We start from the raw sequence: 20,991 nt of genomic DNA on the forward strand, positions 1-20,991 counted from the left end.
GGGAGACCAAAACTAAATACTAAATCATGATCTAATGATCCTATAAAAGATAAAGAGAAGAGAGCTTTATGTGGTCTATGGAATATCATTTATCAATGAAAATAATATTTTAGCAAAAGTCAAATCTTAAACCCCATGTACCTCATGCTGTGATTTTTCACCATTACCATGGCTTTTTTGTTCTTCCTCTAATTCTGATTTTATATCCAGTTCTTGTTGTGAACCCATATAATTAATTGAACCTAGGAAAATAGAACGTGATACAAGATAGTTGTTATAGTCATTAATAGACAAAAGCAAATTAAAATATATATTATTCAGTCATCGTTTTTCTTAACTATCATGACTTCCAAATTGAAGCAGCATAAAAAGTCCTAACTAGTCTAACAGGTTTGTAATCTGTTGATCTTAAACACTCCATGTATAACCCTATGCTTTTGTTCATCACAGTATTTTATTCTGGTTTATATAACATAACCCAACTAGGCAGGACCAATGGATTTGGAATGAAATTCTGCAAAAATTATGACTGACAATGCTGTTTATGTTTATTTACTGTAAAACAGTATATGACCTGATGTTCTAGTATTTCAATCTGTTACTAAAGCGAGGAAGAAAAGAAGTATGGCAATGGTTTTCTCAGTAAATTTAGGCATAATCCTATCCAAATGATATACTTTATATTCTTCCTATACATCCCTTACTTTATACAAAATATATATTATCCTTAATCCTCATTTCCTCTTCTTTGTTACTACTATTTATTTACAATATTGTCAAGTGAAAAGTAATAATGAATTAACTTCTCATATGTCATCTGTCTTAGGGATACACCTTATTCAACTAATTATTATACTTTATTATATAAATTATTTCCATTTTATATATCTTATTGGTTGATAAATATTAAAGTGGTAAATGTACTCTTTTTATTGGATATTTTCTTTATTAACATTTCAAATGTTATCACCTTTTCTAGTTTTCCCCTGGGAACCGCTTATCCTATCCCGCTTCCCCCTCTTTCTAGGCGATTGTGCCCCCACCCATGTACTCCCACCTTCTTGCCTTCAAATTCTCCTACACTGGGGCACCAAGCCTTCACAGGACCAAGGGCCACTCCTACCAATGATGCCCAACAAGGTCATCCTCTGCTACATATGTGGCTGGAGCCATGGGTCCTTCTATGTGTACTCCTTGGTTGGTGGTTTAGTCTCTGGGAGCTCTGAGGTTCTGGTTGGTTGATATTGTTGTTCTTCCTATAGGGTTGAAAACCATTTCAGTTCCTTAATTCCTTTCTCTAACTCCTCCATTGTGGACCCCATGCTCAGTCTAATGGTTCACTGATAGCATCCACCTCTGTATTCATCATGATCTGGCAGAACCTCTCAAGAGACAGCTATATCAGGCTCCTCTCAGCATGTACTTCTTGGCACCCACAATAGTGTCTGGGTCTGGTGACTGTACATGGGATGAAACCCCAAATGTGGCAGACTCTGAATGGCCTTTCCTTCAGTCATTGCTCCACACTTTGTCTCCATAATAGCTCTTGTGAATATTTTGTTCCCCTTTCTAAGAAGGACCTAAGCACCCACACTTTGGTCTTCCTTCTTGATCTTCATGTGGTCTGTGAATTATATCTTCAGTATTCTGAGCTTTTTGGGTTACTACCCATTTATCAGTGAGTGTATTCCATATGTGTTCTTTTATGATAGGGTTACTCACTCGGGATGATATTTTCTAGTTCCATGCATTTCCCTAAGAATTTCATGAAGTCCTTGTTTTTAATAGCTGAATAGTACTCCATTGAGTAAATTTACCATATTTTTCTGTATCCATTCTTCTGTTGAAGGATATCTGTTTTCTTTCCAGCTTCTGACTATTATAAGTAAGTCTGCTATGACCATAGTGATCATAGTGAACCATGTGTCCTTGTTATATGTTGGAGAATCGTTTGGGTATATGCCCAGGAGTGGTATAACTGGGTCATCAGGTAATACTATATCTGATTTTCTGAGGAACTACCAGACTGATTTCCAGAGTGGTTGTACCAGCTTGCAATCCCAACTATGAGGAGTGTTTCTCTTTCTCTGCAACCTCACCAGCATGGGTTGTCACCTAAGGTTTTGATCTTAGCCATTTAGACTGGTGTGAGGTGGAATCTCGGGGTTGTTTTTATTTGCATTTCCTTGATGACTAAGGATGTTGAACATTTCTTTAAGTGCTTCTTGGCCATTAGATATTTCTCAGTTGAAAATTCTTTGTTTAGCTCTGTATCCCATTTTTAAGAGGGTTACTTGATTATCTGGAGTCTAACTTCATAAGTTCTTGGTGATATTGGATATTAGCCCTCTATCAGATGTAGGACTGGTAAAGATCTTTTCCCAGTCTGTTGGTTGCCGTTTTGTCCTATTGACAGTGTCCTTTGTCTTACAGAAGTGTTGCGGTTTTATGAGGTCCCATTTTTCGATTCTTGATCTTTTGTTGTTGTTGTTGTTTTGTTTTTTGAGACAAGGTTTCTCTGTATAGACCTGGCTGTCCTGGAACTCACTCTGTAGACCAGGCTGGCCTTAAACTCATAAATCCGCCTGCCTCTGCCTCCCAAGCACTGGCACACACCACGCCCAATTCTTGATCTTAGAGCACAAGCCATTGGTGTTCTTTTCAGGAAATTTTTTCCTGTGCCCATGTATTCGAGGCTCTTCCCACTTTCTCTTCTATTAGTTTCAGTGTATCTGGTTTTATGTGGAGGTCCTTGATCCCCTTGGACTTGAGCTTTGTACAAGGAGATAAGAATGGATCAATTTGCATTCTTCTACATGCTGACCTCCAGTTGAATAAGCACCTTTTGTTGAAAATGCTGTCTTTTTTCCAATGGATGGTTTTAGCTTCTTTGTCAAGTAGGTTTAATGCATCATCTGAGCTTTAGGGTTCTATCAAATCACATTTAAAAGAACTTAGCTATCTTTCCAAAATTAGGCCTTGTTTTTGAATTCTCAGTAATCTCATCAGCATAGATAAAGTCAGTTTCTATTAGTAGTGTTTCAAATATATAGTGTAGAGAAATGTAGAGCTTCTGTTTGCCACATTTTCCCTCTTATTTCTAGTAATCTATTCAGTGGAAATAGTCTAGTGATTGATTTAATTATTCACTCTGAAATGTTCCAAGCTTTGTTGTCATTAACTGCAACAAAATTGATCACTTCTTTCTTTATATATCTTAATTTACCCTATATTTAATTTACCCTATTTCTTTTTGCAATTCAGTCTGAATCAGTGGTACTACCTATTCCATGGAATTTAATGACTGAATCTACAAGGATACTTTCCTTTCTCACACTTTAATCTTGCGGTTATGAAATCATAGAAAGAATGAACAAACAAAAGAAATTGAGAGGAAGAGAGATAATACAGATAGATATACAAATGATAGATGTCAGATAGATATGTTGATACATACATACATACATATTTACATACATATATACATATATAAATACAAAGATGATAGACAGATCCATTGGAATTAGTATTCATATACCCTCACACAATTATATATTTAACTAGTCTCTCTATCCCTCTTTCACAGACACTAGCAATAGGCAAGAAGTAATAATATCTATGCTTTCCTGTACTTCTCTTCTTGAACTGTTATGAAATGCACTATTGCAGAGTTTCTATGTAGAGAATTCTATACACTTCTTGCAGTGTTAGTTCACACATCATCATCATTGGCATAACTTCAGAGTTTAGCACAGATGTAGAACGTAGATACACTTAATCATATTTTTTGGATATAGTCTCCCAATGTCTTTTAATTAAAAGCCAGAAGCTATAGGTAAAATGGAATCATTACACAAATTCTCTATGATGTTGAATTAAAACTTTGGACATTCTCTTATAGTGTGGTATTTTTTTTTTCTTAACATCTTTCAGAATTAAACAATATAAGAAAACATATCTTGGTAATGGATCCTCCTACTCTTAGTTTTCATAGAGCAATGCTCTGGCCTAGCATCAGCCTGGGTTCTTTACGAATCTCCAAGGCACCTCCACGGCCAATAACTTGACTGGCTGTAACCTAGTCCCACCATATAAGCCTTGTCTTTTTGTGGGGCTCATAACAGTGGGAGAACTTGTCTGATCTTGGGGCACTTTTCTTCCACTTAGGCTGCCTTGCCCAGCCTCAATATGTGGGCTTTTGCCTTGACATATTGTATCTTATTTTGTCATATTTTGTTGCTGTCTCTTAGAGGTGTGCTCTGTTCTGAAGAAGAAATTGAAGAGGAGTGTGGGGAGCTGGGATGAATGGAGGGAGGAGAATCTGTGGTTGGGATATATATTATGAAAGAAGAATCTATTTTCAATTGAAGAGGAGAAAGAGGAGGAGGAGGAGGAGGGGAAGGAGGAATAATGCTTCCTTTTCTGTAATAGTACTCTCAATTTAATATGAGATTGAAAGTTAATTTGTTATAAAAAGTATTTAAATTTAACTATTTAAACTATCACCATTTAATATCTTAAAATTCAGTTATGCTTTAGAGGTAATTTTTACTAGGAAAATGAGTCAGTTCTAATTTACACAAGCACTCTGACAAGTGACTTTATGCCATATGGTTCATACCTTTCACTTGGCCATTTATTGTACTTTCATAACTTTGACCTTCTGTCACAGATAAATATGAAGTCGTTTTTTGTTGGGATCGCTTAAACATATGCTGTTAAAAACAAATATCAGGATAAATTGATTAAAGATTTCCTAATTGTTATTTTCCTATTTTGCACTTATTAAACTGAAAATATAATATTTATTAAAAAAAACAGAACAAGGAGCTTAAGAATATTTTCTAACTATTGACTAAGTTTTATCTTTATTTGGGCCTCTAAATATATATATATATGCATATTTTTCTGTATATATATACAGAAGTCAGGAAGAGAGAGATATAAAGTCAATGTCTACATGTTCCTCAATATTTGCTTCAGATTACCCAAATACATTTAATTCTTAAAAATATAAAAATTTTTATAATTATGAATTTAAAATATTCTAATTAGATATAATTCTAATTTAATTAATTTGAATTAATTTAGAATGGCATTAACCTATTTATAATACCCCCAGTGATAGAAATATTTTTTTTATAAGAAAGAAATATGAATGGGTATAAAAAAACTAAATAATGGCTGGTCTATTTTCAATTACAATCTTGATTATTTTGAGAAAAAAATTTGCTGTGTACCAAACATGTGGCACAAAATTACAGATTAATACAAAGAATCCTCTTGGGGTTATTTTTGAATAAAGTCACAAACATTGGATGCCATATAAAATATATGACAATCCTTAATAAGAAAGTGAGATTCCTAAACATAATTGTGGACTATAAAAATGTAGGACCACAATCACATTCCGAACTGAAATCTGTATGTATTCTTTAATTTTTCTATTTTTTTATTAGATATTTTCTTTATTTACATTTCAAATGCTATTCTGAAAGTTCTCTATACCCTCCCCGCAGCTGATTCCCTACCCTCCCACTCCCTTTTATATCTAACAATACTCTAACAGAAAGTGTTACTTGGGGGTTATTTTGCCTTGGTTCCAAGTGGTTCAAGTAGCAAAGCAACCCCATTCATATGAAAACAGTATACGAACTGTAAATAAAATGAGTACAGTGAATTCTCTTTTAAATATGTGAGACGAATAATTCCTATTAAGTGGATAAAATGTGCCAAGGTTTTATTTGCTTGTTTTATTTTGTATACAACAATAAAAATAATGTCTACAAACCAGAGTAACATTACAACCTGCTTCCTGAATGCCAATTCTATTTCCTAAGTCTCCCACAGGAACTAGACTGATCCACTTTTCTCTTTTGCCACAATTATATTCAGAAACATGTCTTCTGAATACAAACTTCCATACTCATGCCTATTTTAAACACACAACTCCTACACCATTCTACAACCATATATTGTCTGACCTCTCCATGAAATGCTATTGCCATTTTTTTGTGACACTTTCTTAAACTACAGAATATACTGTTATGTTACACTTACGGTTTTACAGGAAAGCACCTAATTGATAATGATTACTCAAGGTTCAAGGTCAAAGAAATTAAAATATTTTATGGAGAGCTAGACTCAATTCCTGTCTTCTTTTTGTTACCATTTGTCTTTCCATGGTTTTCTATATATTAGAAATAGGTACGCCAGGGAACATTTAAATGTATTCTTGAAATAAAAGTGTTTGAAATGTATCACACAGAATGTAGCACTAATGCTCTGTTCTGGATGGTATCCTAATCATAGGTGTTATGGGTCATCATCTGCAGCTATTTTTCCTCTCATAACAGCGACACTGAAGACACCTAAAGAACGAACTGCAGAACTGCGACTTTAGCCTTTGAAATACTAACTGGAAATAAGCAACCTCATATTTTATGTGATGGGCATGATGAACTCGTGCTTACAATCAAAATCAGTGCAATCACTGTGACTTTGGTCCTAATTTAAATATTTTAGTCATAAATCCCCAAATCAAAATTGACTATAGTTTAATTAGGTTAAAAAAATCTAGGAAGGGAACATAAATACAATGATAAATAAATAAATAAATAAATAACCTTGAGACAATTCCAAGAATAAGGTATGGTGGAATTACTGTATATTATAAAATATTATAAATTTCCCTGTTTAAAAAATGTTAAAATACTAAGTCATGATCTTTCAAATCTTCTGGTGAGTCCAAGGAAAATTAATATAGTTATGTACCAATAAAACTATATAACAGATAAATGTAAACTCTTACATACCCATTGGTTCTTCTTTTCACTGTCTAATTGATACTTTTGTCCCTTCTCAGGTATGAATATTACGGCTGATTCTGTTAAAAAAATTCATTTGTGTGGTTAGTGTCTGTATTTGTGGGTGTAAGAAAAAAATATTATAGTTTTTATATTATACATAGAGTTTTTAACTTTATGATAATACAAAGTGGGTGCTTCATTTACTAGTTATAAACTTCAATTATGTTTACTTAATCTTCAACTAGATATTTACTAACTTAGACCATATCAAGGTTTCAAATACATCACTCAGCCAGGAGAGGGTGCTGTGTATAAAACATGCAAACATCCTAACAATTCAGACCCAAATTACACTAAGAGAAAGACATGGACACAAAACTGGAGAAGAGACTGAAGGAAAGGAGGTCCAATAACCGGCCACTATGGAGTGTATATAAATAAGTAAAATAAAAAACCTGTTAAATGTTAAAGCATACAGTAGACCACATATTTAAGAATCATCCTAATAGGATGACAGAAAATGCAACATGTTCTCTACATCGTATTATAATTTAGCCAGCATAGACTAAGCATAGAATTTCACATAGATAAAGAAATATTAAAGAAATCTTCCTGGTTTGTTTATTTTGGATAGTCATGTACAGGAAGTTGCTTCTTAATCCACATGTGTAAACTATATTAATAATTTTATTTTCCCTTAGAGTATACTACAATTGATAACAAACTTTCTTTTTTAGGAATCATGAACATTCTAGAGAATACAGCAAAACTGGAATACAATCACAATAAATACATTTTTTTCACTGAAGAATTAAGTTCAAACATGCTAGAAACCAGTTTAGGAGTTAATAGTATGTCAGTACTCTCTTCTAAATATGGCACTCTGCCAGGTTACTCTTTACATTTTGTGACTCCTCACCTTTCTTTTCAGATGTTATTGCATTCTCTTCATTTTTATCTCTAGTCATGAATAAAGAACCAATTCGCTTTGGTCGAAGTCGCTTAAAGATGTTCTGTTAAAATTGGGATTGGTAATGAGTTGCATATAAATTTTCTAATAACTTTTTCAAAATGGCTGTTTTCTAATTTAAAAAAAACAATTGCATTGAAAATAAATACTAAAAATCAAACATTTGAATATCCTTTATATACTTCCTGATTATGTGTATTGTTTCCACTGATAGAATTTTTTATTATATTCACTGACAAGGAAGTGTAGAAGAGACACAGTCATGAACAAAGAGTACCCAATGCATATGTCCAGTTGAAGAATTACCTTCACTTTACATAAGTAGTATTAGGATTTGTAATAATACTTTGAGAATTTTTAAATTTATGTATTGACTAAGTGTACTCTCTGCGGTACATTATTATATATTTATAACATGTAGAGTTAATTTTAATCCCTAAGGAAAAAAAGAAAGCTTCCATGGTATATAGTTCTGTGTATGAATATTATTTCCTAGGAGTTGTTGCATTGGGAATGAATATTGTTAGTATTTTAGATAAAAATTTTATGAGGAAAAAGTGATACTCTGAAGTAACCAAGTCATAATGATAATTTATTTTTAGATCATATTTGTTTAGAATATTGGATATTGAACAATTCATAGAACTGGGTAATCCTCAGCTACATAGATGGTTACATCACAGCATCATTGTCAAACACACACAGTGTTTTAGAAAGAGAAAGAGAAGAAGATGGCAAACGGCATCAGCTGAAGAAGATCTTTGATTAAGAGCACATGTTGCTCATGCAGAGGTCCTCAGTTGTCAGCACATAATATGCCTGCTCAAGGCCAACTGAAATTTCACTTCTAAAGGAGCTGATGCCCACTTCTGTGTTCTCCAGGCAACAGGCATGCACAGAGTGCACATAAATAATTTTAGGTAAACATTCATATGTATAAAAATAAGTAAATAAATTTTAAAGAACAATGAATTCTTTTCTTTAATAAATTTCAAAAGCTCTACAATTCATACTTAGGAAGAAATCATAAGAAATTTTTATTTTTTTTCAAAATATCGAGAAACTTAATTTTTTGAAATTCACATAATATAAGGATTAAAATGACCATGATAATGGTGGTTTGTATTGCTTCATGACTGCTAAAGGAAACAAATATTAATATCTCAGTGATGGACAGATATGATTCACTGAATTCTTAACCCATGTGGTCATCTGTTAAACTTTCCTCTGGATGAATCCTTCTAGAATTGGCAGTGTAATTGTTACATTCAAAAATATCTTTCCTTAATAAGAGTTATGCATTATCTATACTGCCCACTATTAATAAAATACTCCCACATTAAATTCTGACTTGTGTGTCTGGGTTTTCATATGAAGAAATTCTATTGTTTTCTTATATTGCTTGTCTTTTAAATTCAGGATATACCCATGCCTTTACTTAGCAATCAGTAACTCACTACTTCTTGATGTTCAACAAATACAAATTACTTAACATTAATACACCTGAAAGCTCTATTTGGCCTATTCAAATTCTAACTGCTGTATTTCAATACCATAAGACTTTTACCATTTTCTACAATATTGGAACCATAGGTGTTTGAGGTGTTTATGGAAAATTTAGGTCCTCCTTAAGTTTGGACACATCCAAATATCAAATAATGTCAGAATTCAGGATTTTTTAAATTTAATTTTCAGCACTGAAATAAGAATAAGTTCATATGTTTTGTAGCAAAGCACTAAGGATATCATGAAGATATCAGTCCCTTCACAGGTTGTTACATTCAACATAATCCCTATCTTCTCTAGGATTAAGAAATTAGAACAAGCCGGGCCTGGTGGCGCACACCTTTAATCCCAGCACTCAGGAGGCAGAGGCAGGTGGATTTCTGAGTTCAAGGCCAGCCTGGTCTACAAAGTGAGTTCCAGGACAGCCAGGGCTACACAGAGAAACCCTGTTTCGAAAAACCAAAAAAAAAAAAAAAAAAAAAAAAAAAAGGAAATTAGAAAATTAGAGAGAACAACAGATCAAAGATGCATAATTAAGTACTTAATCATGGTAGTTTGTTGGTTGACCATGAAAACCCTCAACTAGGAATCAATTAAAGGGGTGATTCTTTAACAGGAATAAAATATCCAATAAAAACGAAAATTATAAAAAAAAAAACAAAACAAAATTTAAGATGTCATTTCTGTGTATAATTTTGGCACCTTCATCAGAAATCTCCAACACAATCAAATTTTCATTATCTAAAGATTGGTAAAATTATAAAAAGATGTATTATGAGAAATGATTGATAAAATTTGATTATCAGTTACTGTGGATGCTAAAAATATTCTGAATTGCCTAACTAATTTAAAAGGTGTTAAATTTACATATAAAATAAAATACATACATATTTACTGACTTACAAATGTGTTTTAAATGTAAACATTGTCTCTTAACTACAAACAAAAAAAAGCATTAAAATAAATATTTGAATGTATGTACAAAGCACTGTTTGTTGTCATTGTTGTCTTCCTTTTTTGGTTCCTCTTGTGATGTCAGTTCAACAACTTGTTCTGCAAAGAGTCACACATGTCATTAAAGCAGACAAGGAAAACTTAGATTGATGATACATTTTAGAGTATAGCTAGAGGTTTCTTGATTTAGTATACTATAATACACCGGGAAATAATTTTTTAGTTATAAATTTCAATTAGGCTTATCCTTTGACTGGATATTTATAGATAGAAATAAAAGTGCTTGTCAACAATGTGATATATCAGGGAAAATGTCAGTAGAGGATGTCATGCTTACAATGTAAAGGCTTAAAGATTCATGTATGGGTATTCTCTGAAAGGATATGCATGCAACACCAGAAAGACACTGAAATATTGATGTAATCAAAAACCATTATCCTGAACTCTGTTCATTACCTTGTAAGACCAACTTCTCCATGTCTAGTAAAAAGTTTCTCTATCCAGGTATTATTAGTTTTGTACCTCTCGTTCTCTGAGCACCTGATCTATTATCTAATGTGTTTTTCATCTCCTATATTGATACCTTGGTCTTCTTTGAAGATTTAGAGTATTACACATAATTTTCTTTCATGTTTGTTCCCCCTATTCCATGTACCTTGTATTGCTTCCTATGGGGTTAGCAACCTAAGTTATTGAAGAGACCACACTTTACTATTTGTAATGTAAATGATTTCTTCACATATCTAAATAATCCCCTTCTTCTAAAATACTGTTAGCAAATTAATACTGTCATTATATAAGCTCTCCTTTATATGTTATAAAATGATTTATTCTCTATAAAGTTCTACAGCTAAAATTTAAAGACTACAAATAAATGTGTCAGTGATAATGTTTTAGAGGTAATATATATATATATACACACATATATAAACACACACACATATATATAAAACTTTACCCTCAGATCTTATATAAATTTTGACACAGGAGCACAAGTCTCTAATTCAAGAACACCTATGATTGGATGGCACTTTAGAATATAAGAATATGAAGGTAATGTCTAGCTAGTCTGAAATATTCAGAGAACAATACAAGAACCTAACTAAAACAGGACAGAAGGCAAGGACATATACTCAAAGTTGATCTCTAATGTCTACACATTCTCTACCCTTTTCCCTACAAACATACATGAATGTGCCCTCTTCATGCACAACATGAACACATATCCTACCTATACACAATAACACACTAATGTTGAAAAGAGATATGCACAGAAACTGAAGCAAGAATTTAGAGGCAAGTTCTGAAACAAAAATATAAAAGAGTGCTCCTGGAGGGGGGGGGGCAGAATTATTCTTAGTGGTTTGCTCACCCTGCTTCTATAGACAACCAGTTACCTCCTGTTAAGGAGTGATACAACCCCAAGTGTGTTGTGCCTTTCTGCATAACTGATTAATAGAGAAAATGTTTTTTCTCTACTTATCTTTTCTCTTCCCAAGTGACTCTATGTTGTATTGAGTTGACAAAACACCATCTAGGACATTAAGTTAGGGAAAGATGAACAAATGCTTGTTATCTAATTTGAATTGGTATGTATAGTTTCTACCAATCCTTTAGTTTCAAAGAAACTAGTTGTGCCAATTTCTGGAAGAGCTAAGCGCACAAGCAAGTATCCCTTACACCATCATTCTGGTATATATTATTAAATGTGAGTAAGATAATGAACATTTATTATTTAAGCCATAAAATCGCTTAGCAACATAGAGATGTGCAAGTAGAAATTTTGTGTAATGATATATAACAAGGTATGTGACTTAGACTTCACAACTTTAAACACATTATCCTAATCCAGTAAATAATGTTTTCAAGAATTAAACTACAGTTATTTTACATTGTTGATAAAAGAATACCAATGAAACTTAGGGAACAAAGGAAAAGAATTAAGAAGAACTAACACTGCGAGATTTACCTGCATGCGATGAGTCCTCCTGATTTGTGTCTGATTCTTCATGTGCAATGGAATATGTCTTTTCAGTGCTACACTGTATGAGATGGCAAGCAATAAATTTACAACTTCTACATTTCATACAGTATTAAACTAATGAAAAGTGATGAGTGTGAATTGTTACCTGATGTTCATGTTGTTCCTCAGGAGAGTCTAAAATATCAAAGATATTGTATATATCAATTACACATCACTATCACATCATCAATCATGAAATGAAGAAAATTTGTGTGAAAAAAATTCTCATGTTTAGGTTTGGGAATAGCACTTAAATTTGAGGGGATGTTGACAGACCTTAATTTTATTTCTTCTATTTTGTCACAGTTAGGAAATAAATGTAATGCAATAGAAATAAACTGGAAACATTATATAGATTTAATTATATTTGATGTTTTTTCAAAAACAAAAAAATGAAAAAACTCCAAAAATCTCATGTCCTTTTAGCTGTTAAACCTGATGCTATATTAAATACCTCAGTAGCTAATTTCAATTAAATATTTTAACATTATTTAAATGTGAATATTTCACAATCTCCACTTTATATTGTAATTTTGGCAACACAATTTGGCTTAATTTTTCAGGGAGAAGCATGAATCACTTAGGTAAGAAACCTTTATGAACTGCTCAGCTTGGATCTTCATGAATGTGTATGAAATAATCCCCTTTTGAGTGCATGTGAGCTACTTCTATGACCTTATCATTTTGCATTGTACTATGTACTTCTTAAGACTTTGAATAGAAAAAACTTTTAATAGACACTTCATGAGAGGAAATTAAAACTACATATTACAATGGAATGTTAAAAACTGTAAAAATAGTTATAACAATTTTGTATCAATTAAAAGTGGTGAAATAGACACACAATTAAAAATTAATTAATAAACATGTTCACTGTTTTCAAAATCACATTGATATGATTTACAGAACAAGTAACCAAATGATTGTCACCAAATAACTGGATTACTAGAAAGTAGCTGTCATGGGAAACAGAAGGCATGGTTCTGAATCCGAACCAATAGCACCTGACTGCTTAAGATAACTGAACCTTATGGATTTGATGTGTTCTGCTTGCACAGCACAGTTGATGTATTTGTCAGTACACATTTTCGTTTTCCTGTCACACAACAAGCTACGCACTAGAAATCTCAGTCTTTGATTTAAATGGAAGTAAATCCAACCAAAGGCTTCTGCAGAGCCTTCTCTTTTTATTATTATTAACATGAAGTTTGCATAGGTAATTTTTTCTATTTTCAGTTCTCCTACATAATGTCCCCTTTTCTCATGTACCCTCCATACCTGTCCTTCATTTTCCAGTGAAGCCATCTGACAAGTCCCTCTTTTTTATTCCCAGAGGTGATAAAACTAGAACTAAAGTACATCTGGAAGCATTATAGACTAATAGAAAATGTGCAAATATATAACCACATGGAATTATTAATTTTGTTTCTGAGTTCTTTGCCATGGAAGTAACATTTCTCAAGTATAGAAAAATGGAGAATTCTTTGTCTTGTTATCTTTTGAATTATTATCCGATGGATTTGTTTATAGACTTCTTTAAAATATCCACACAATTGCTATGCAGACTTTGAATGAAGTGCCAACAGGATATATACAACTTGAGAGTTTGTTACAAATGTTAATTTCAGAGCGGCCAAGTCCAAGTTTTCATTTTGAACATAATCCCAGATCACATATTCATGAAAATATCAACAGCTTGGTAAACACAAACTTTCCTTCTAAATCATGCATCTAAAAATTGTTTATGAGTTATATCATGTTTGTACAACCTGTAATTTCTCTCAATTTAAAGAAATGTCCAACATCCTTAATCATCGGGGAAATGCAAATCAAAACAACCCTGAGATTCTACCTCACACCAGTCAGAATGGCTAAGATCCAAAACTCAGGTGACAACAGATGCTGGCAATGATGTGGAGAAAGAGGAACACTCTTCCATTGCTGGTGGGAATCCAAGCTAGTAGAACCACTCTGGAAATTAGTCTGGCGGTTCCTCAGAAATTTGGACCTAGTACTACCTGAGGACCCAGCTATACCACTTCTGGGATGATACCCCAAAGGTGCTCCAACATATAACAAGGACACATTCTCCACTAAGTTCACAGCAGCATTATTTATAATAGCCAGAAGATAGAAAGAACCCAGATGTCCTTCAATAGAGGAATGGATACAGAAAATATGGTATATTTAAACAATGGAGTACTACTCGGCTATTAAAAAATGAATTCATGAACGGCAGATGGCATGGAATTAGAAAATATCATCCTGAGTGAGATAACCCAGTTACAAAAGAACATACATAGTATGCACTCACTGATAAGTGGATATTAGCCCAAAAGCATGGAATACCCAAGATACAATTCACAGACATTATGAGCTCAATAAGAAGAAAGACTAAAGTGTAAATGCTTTAGTCCTTATAATGGGGAACCAAATACTCAAGGGAGGAAATACAGAGGCAAGAAGTAGAGAAAAGGCTGAAGGAAAGGCCATCCAGAGAATGCCCCACCTAGGGGTATATACCAAATCCCATAGACAGACACCAAACCCAGACACTATTGCAGATGCCAAGAAGTTCTTGTTGATAGGAGCTTGATATAGCTGTCTTTAGAGGCTCTGCTAGAGCCTGACAAATACAGAGGCAGATGCTCACAGTCAATCATGGGACTGAGCATGGGGTCCCCAATGAAAAGAGTTAGAGAAAGGATTGAAGGAGCTGAAGGGGTTTGCAACCTCAGAGGAAGAACAACAGTATCAACCATCCAGACCCCCCAGAGCTCCCAGGAACTATACCACCAACCAAAGAGTTGAGGGACACATGGAGGGACCCATGACTCCAGTCACATATGTAGCAGAGGATGGTCTTGCCAGGCATTAATGGGATGAGAGACTGCTAGTCTTGTGAAGGCTCAATGCGCCAGTGTAGGTGAATGCCAGTGCATGGAAGCAGGAGTTGGTGATGGTGGGGAGCACCCTCATAGAATCAGGTGTGGAGGGAGGATGGGAAAGGGAGTTTCTGAAGGGGAAACCAGGAAAGGAGATTATATTTGAAGTGTAAATAAATAAAATATACAATAGGTTAGGGAGAAGGGCGGGGAGGCATATAGGGGACTTTTGGGATGACATTTGAAATGTAAATGAAGAAAATATCTAATAAAAAAAGAGGAGTCATGATAGGTCCCTTTTTGTGAGTGCTCCATAGCCTCAGTAATAGTGTCAGGCCTTGGGACCTCCCCTTGAGCTGGATCCCACTTTGGGCCTGTTGCTGGAACTTCTTTTCCTCAGGCTCCTCTCAATTTCCATACCTGTAATTCTTTCAGACAGGAACAATTATGAGTCAGAGTTGTGACTGTGGGATGACAACCGCATCCCTCACTTGATGTCCTGTCTTCCTGATGAAGGTGGGCTATATAAGTTTGCTCTCCCTACTATTGGGCATTTCATCTAAGGTCCCTCCCTTTGAGTCCTAAGAGGCTCTCACCTCCCAGGTCTCTGGTGCATTCTGGAGGTTGGGTCCCCACAAACTCCTATTTCCCATGCTTGCTTGTTTCCATCCATTCTGCTGGCCCTCAGTCCTTTTCCCTCACCCAAAACCAGATCAGGTTCCTCTCTCTCCACTATTCTCTTGTGGCTTTCTTCTCTCTTCGAAGTGGGACTGAGGCATTCTTACTTGGGCACTTCAGCTTGTTGACCTTTTTGAGTACTGTGGGTATTCTATACCCTTGTGTTTTTTGGTTTTTTGTTTTGGCTAATATTCACTTATTAATGAGTACATTCCATGCATGTCCCTTTGGGTCTGAGTTACCTCACTCAGGATAATGTTTTCTAGTTCCATACATTTGCCTCAAAACTCATGATGTTCTCATTCTTGATAGCTGAGTAGTATTCTATAGTGTAAATGAACCACATTTTCTGTATTCATTCTTTTGTCGTGGGACATCTAAGTTGTTTCCAGAAACTGGATATCATACCACCAAAAGATCCAACAAGCAGCTGAAAGAGTCAGATGCAGATATTTGTACCCAACCAATGGACAGAAGCAGCTGACCCCTGTTGTTGAATTAGGGAAGGCTGGTAGAAGCTGAGGAGAAGGGCAATCCTGTAGGGGGATCAGCAGTCTCAATTAATCTAGATGCCTAAGATCTCTCAAACACTGGACCACCAAACAGACAGCATACACCAGCCAATATGAGGGCTTCAACACACATGCAGTAGAGGTCTTCTGGGTCTATGTTCATTCAGAGATGATGTATCTAACTCTCAAGAGACTGGAGACCTCAGAGAGTTTAGAGGTCAGATAGGATGTGACATGGGGACATCCATGTGGAGACATGGATGTGGGGATGAGGTATGGGATGTGGAACAGTTGGAGGATGGATCAGGAGGGATAAAATATGGAGTGTAAAAATAATTTAAAAAAAAAGAGCTAAAAATCCTTCACTATTGTCATGGGCTTTACATCTTTAGATGTCACTCCTGTCTCTTCCTCCTCCTTCTCCTTCCCTCCTCTTCCTCCTCCTCCTCTCTCTCTTTCTCTCTCTCTCTCTCACACACACACACACACACAAATTTATATTATTTAATTAATATTTAATATCTACACACACACCTTTGATTATTTCTATTCACTTTGGATTTAGAGATAGTGTGTACTACTTGTTGTACACATATGACTGATCACTTTCAGTAATATATATATATATATATATATGTTATATGTTGGTATATATTGGTATAACATATATATATATATTATATATAACATATATATATGGTATAACATATATATATATATGTTATACCAATCTATGACCCAATACTTCAATCCACAACATAGTAAGAGAAGACAAGAAGATTCAAACACTTAGTTCTAACTCTTAGACACATGTTGGAAATACCAGCAAACTTTCCTTCACTACTCTCTGTCCCCTCCATCTTTTATAGTCATTAATCCTCACTCATCCTTAGGTCCTAATATCACTCAGGGGTTATAGACCTGCCATGTTGATTTTATTAGGAAGATTCTTCACTTAAATTCCTTTTTATTGTGACCCTAGATATTAAACTAGGACTTTGCTCCAGCCCACATTTTATAAAATCATTAAATTATTGTCACTTTAGGTTTATATTATTTACTAATATCTAATATCTAATTTTTCTAGTGTAGCAGAGTATTGCAGTCCTGTTTCAAATAAGTATGCACCAAATGATATTTTATATTGATGTCTTACCTTTCTCTTGACTAATTCGCATATTTTCCTCTCTTTGATTATTGATAGTGACTAAATAAACAATATCCATTGGTCCAGTTTGCTTAAAGACATATAAAAATGAGGATCAACAAATCATTCATTGGATGAATAATTTAAACTTAAATGTCAGCAGTACTGATTCATAAGAAGAAACCTCACATTTTATTTACTGGGAATGTTAGCACTTTGGGATGAATCAGATTCTAGGGTTATTAGTCATAAATGGTTCAAAACATGCCCAAATGTTTTAAATTTGATCTATGTTTTAAACATTTGAGGAAAAAAAAACATATATATATACCTTGATATAAACACAGTGCAGTGGCACACACCTTTAATCCCAGTACTCAGGAGGCAGAGGCAAGCAGATTTCTGAGTTCGAGGCCAGTCTGGTCTACAGGTGAGTTCCAGGACAGCCAGGGCTATACAGAGAAACTCTGTCTCGAAAATCTAAAAAAAAAATTCAATTATGTTATTTCAGATTCTTAAAACATGTTAATTATCTTAAGTAGTTAAATCAGCATTAAAATGGAATATAAAATCACCTGCGGATTCTGCAGGGCAGTCTAAAGGCAGCTTCCTTTTACTTATTTTTCACTGTTTATTAAGGTTAATAATATATTAGTAATTAAAACAAACTTAAGTACCATTGATTGTGCTTTTCCTCTGGCATAAGGACATTTTTGTTCTTCTTCTGATGTAGATGATATAGTTAGTTCTGATGACAAAACCATATATGTAATTAATACAAAGCAGGAGACAGCTAACATGGATTTTATTCCATACATAGAAACTCTAAAATATTGATGCTAATACATTTTATACCCTAATCAAAAATTTCAAATGTGGTTAAACCTTGTTTTTCTAATTCTTAAAACTAGAATTAAATGCCTTTTATGAAAATCTAAATTGCATTACTTAGAGAGTGCCCATGCTCAAGAAATGTACACACTTTATACACACTTGAGCATATCATTCCACAAGCATAAGTACGTGCCTTTTAAAGAAATATGTAAATATATGCACTCAAATACACTCATATTGGACAGTATTTTCTATCTTTCTGGAGTGACACTTCCAAACAAGCTAGGCATTTTTCTCATCCAACTAGTGCTGTGAAGGTCTTATACCTCATTTTGGAAATACCATGTTTGTTACAGTTGAAAAGCTAGTGTCCAAGATTTTAATAAGTTGAAGTCATTTTATTACACTCACTGTTCAAGGGGAGGTTGTTTTTTATTATAATTCTGTTTCCCTCCATAACAACATTTATTTTCCTGTTTATTAGTTTAGTGTTTGTTCACTTTTAATCTGAATCATTGCTATTTCAATTATAAGCTATCTTTTATGTGCTTTTTCTTGCTGTATTCAATTGACACTCTTGAATATAATATTTGCACGAGCAATTATTTTATATTAAACTAAATAATTATTTATCATGTGCCTGCTATGTGTTGGCCCTGGGTTTTAATGAGGTCAATTCAAGAGTCAGGGGTGGATTTCTTGACCTTGTGTCAGAATTAACACAGTTAATGAATGATTTAGGCTTACTTAGAAAAAAAATGGCAAGTCCATGTTTCACAAGAACTAGAAAGGATGCAATGTGATTAGTGTTAGTACATGTTGGTCTATTAACAAGGAGATGGTGATAACATCCTTAGAACTATAATACTAATACAGGGATGGGTAGAAGAAGAGCAGCTGCAAATACAAGGATGGACATGAGTCAGATTATAGGATAACCTAGCAGTTTGTATACTGATATTTTAAAAATGAGTCTGTTACCACTTGGAATGAATATAGGTAGTTCTAAATATAAGACGCTTCCTGATTTTCTTTAGACTCCACCATGGAGTTGTCACTGTTGCTGGGACATGAATTTTCCTCACAGCTCCCACCAGGCTGGGACCCTCTGTCTGTCTTATGGAAACATTACAAACTCTTATAACATATGTTCTCTCCAATAAAAATGTGGAAATGAACAAGTAATTTTGATTGTCCATAGACTGTGAGTATTGCCATATTTTCTGTGCCAAGGTTAGCATTTGGAATATTCAGCCCAAATACCCTGAATCAGATTTCAGGAAATTATAATTTAGAACCCTGTGCATATTTCAAATAATTTCAAGTCCTTCTTTGCTGAATAAATGGCGTTTGAGAATACCTGAGTTTAATGTTTCCTCATCCTTACTTTCCGAATATGTATTTGGACTGAGGTCATTCATTTCATTGGCTATCTGAATGGATTTAAAAAGAAAAAAATTAACAATTGTTACATAATCTATAGAAGTATGGTTTATCATCCTAATGAAGTATTTAGAAGTTATTACCTTCAAGTATGGATATTTCTTTGCAGATTCTGAAAAGACAAACAGACAATATCGTATATGAAGATGAAAAGCATGATTCAGGCATAGTTAAAAATGGAACTGAATTATATAGGTAACCTTTTTTAGTGATTTCCTAAGTTTGCAGAATTTTAGTTTCTGTGCTATACTTAGAAATTTTTGTTTCTGATTGAGAAACAATGTGAAAACACATAAATGAAAACATGGATTTAGTTAAATTTGTAGCTAACATTTTTAGACATTGGTATGATAAAATATATTGATCTCATATAAAACAAAATGCATAATGGAGTTTCATTAGTAAAATAGATTATTTTAGAGGAATATTGGATATTAATAATCTGGTGCTTCAAAAGCAGTGTAATGTTAATGGAAGGACTCAAAAAAAATGTTTGTTTCCCATCCAAATTAGTTCTACTCTCCTGGGTATTTATCATGATATATCTCCTTTTAGTTTAGACATTTTTTTTTCATTCTTTTTTTTTCACTTTTTTTAAATTTAGGTATTTATTTCATCTACATTTCCAATGCTATCCCAAAAGTCCCCCCCATGCTCCCCCACCCACTCCCCCACCCACCAACTCCCACTTCTTGGCCCTGGCATACCCCTATACTGAGGCAGATAAAGTTTGCACGACCAATGGGCCTGTCTTTCCACTGATGGCCAACTAGGCCATCTTCTGATTCATATGCAGCTAGAGACACAAGCTCCGGAGGGTGCTGGTTAGTTCATGTTGTTGTTCCACCTATAGGATTGCAGATCCCTTTAGCTCCTTGGGTACTTTCTCTAGCTCCTCCATTGGGGGCCATGTGATCCATCCAATAGCTGACTGTGAGCATTCACTTCTGTGCTTGCTAGGTCCAGGCATAGTCTCACAAGAGACAGCTATGTCTGGGTCCTTTCAGCAAAATCTTGTTAGTGTATGCAATGGTGTCAGTGTTTGGAACTATGGGATGGATCCCCGGATATGGCAGTCTCTAGATGGTCCATCCTTTCATCTCAGCTCCAGATTTTGTCTCTGTAACACCTTCCATGGGTGTTTGGTTCCCAATTCTAAGAAGGGGCAAAGTGTCCACACTTTGGTCTTCGTTCTTCTTGAGTTTCATGTGTTTAGCAAATTGTATCTTA

This window comes from Mus caroli, chromosome 2, assembly GCF_900094665.2.
Source record: "Mus caroli chromosome 2, CAROLI_EIJ_v1.1, whole genome shotgun sequence".
NCBI lineage: Eukaryota > Metazoa > Chordata > Mammalia > Rodentia > Muridae > Mus > Mus caroli.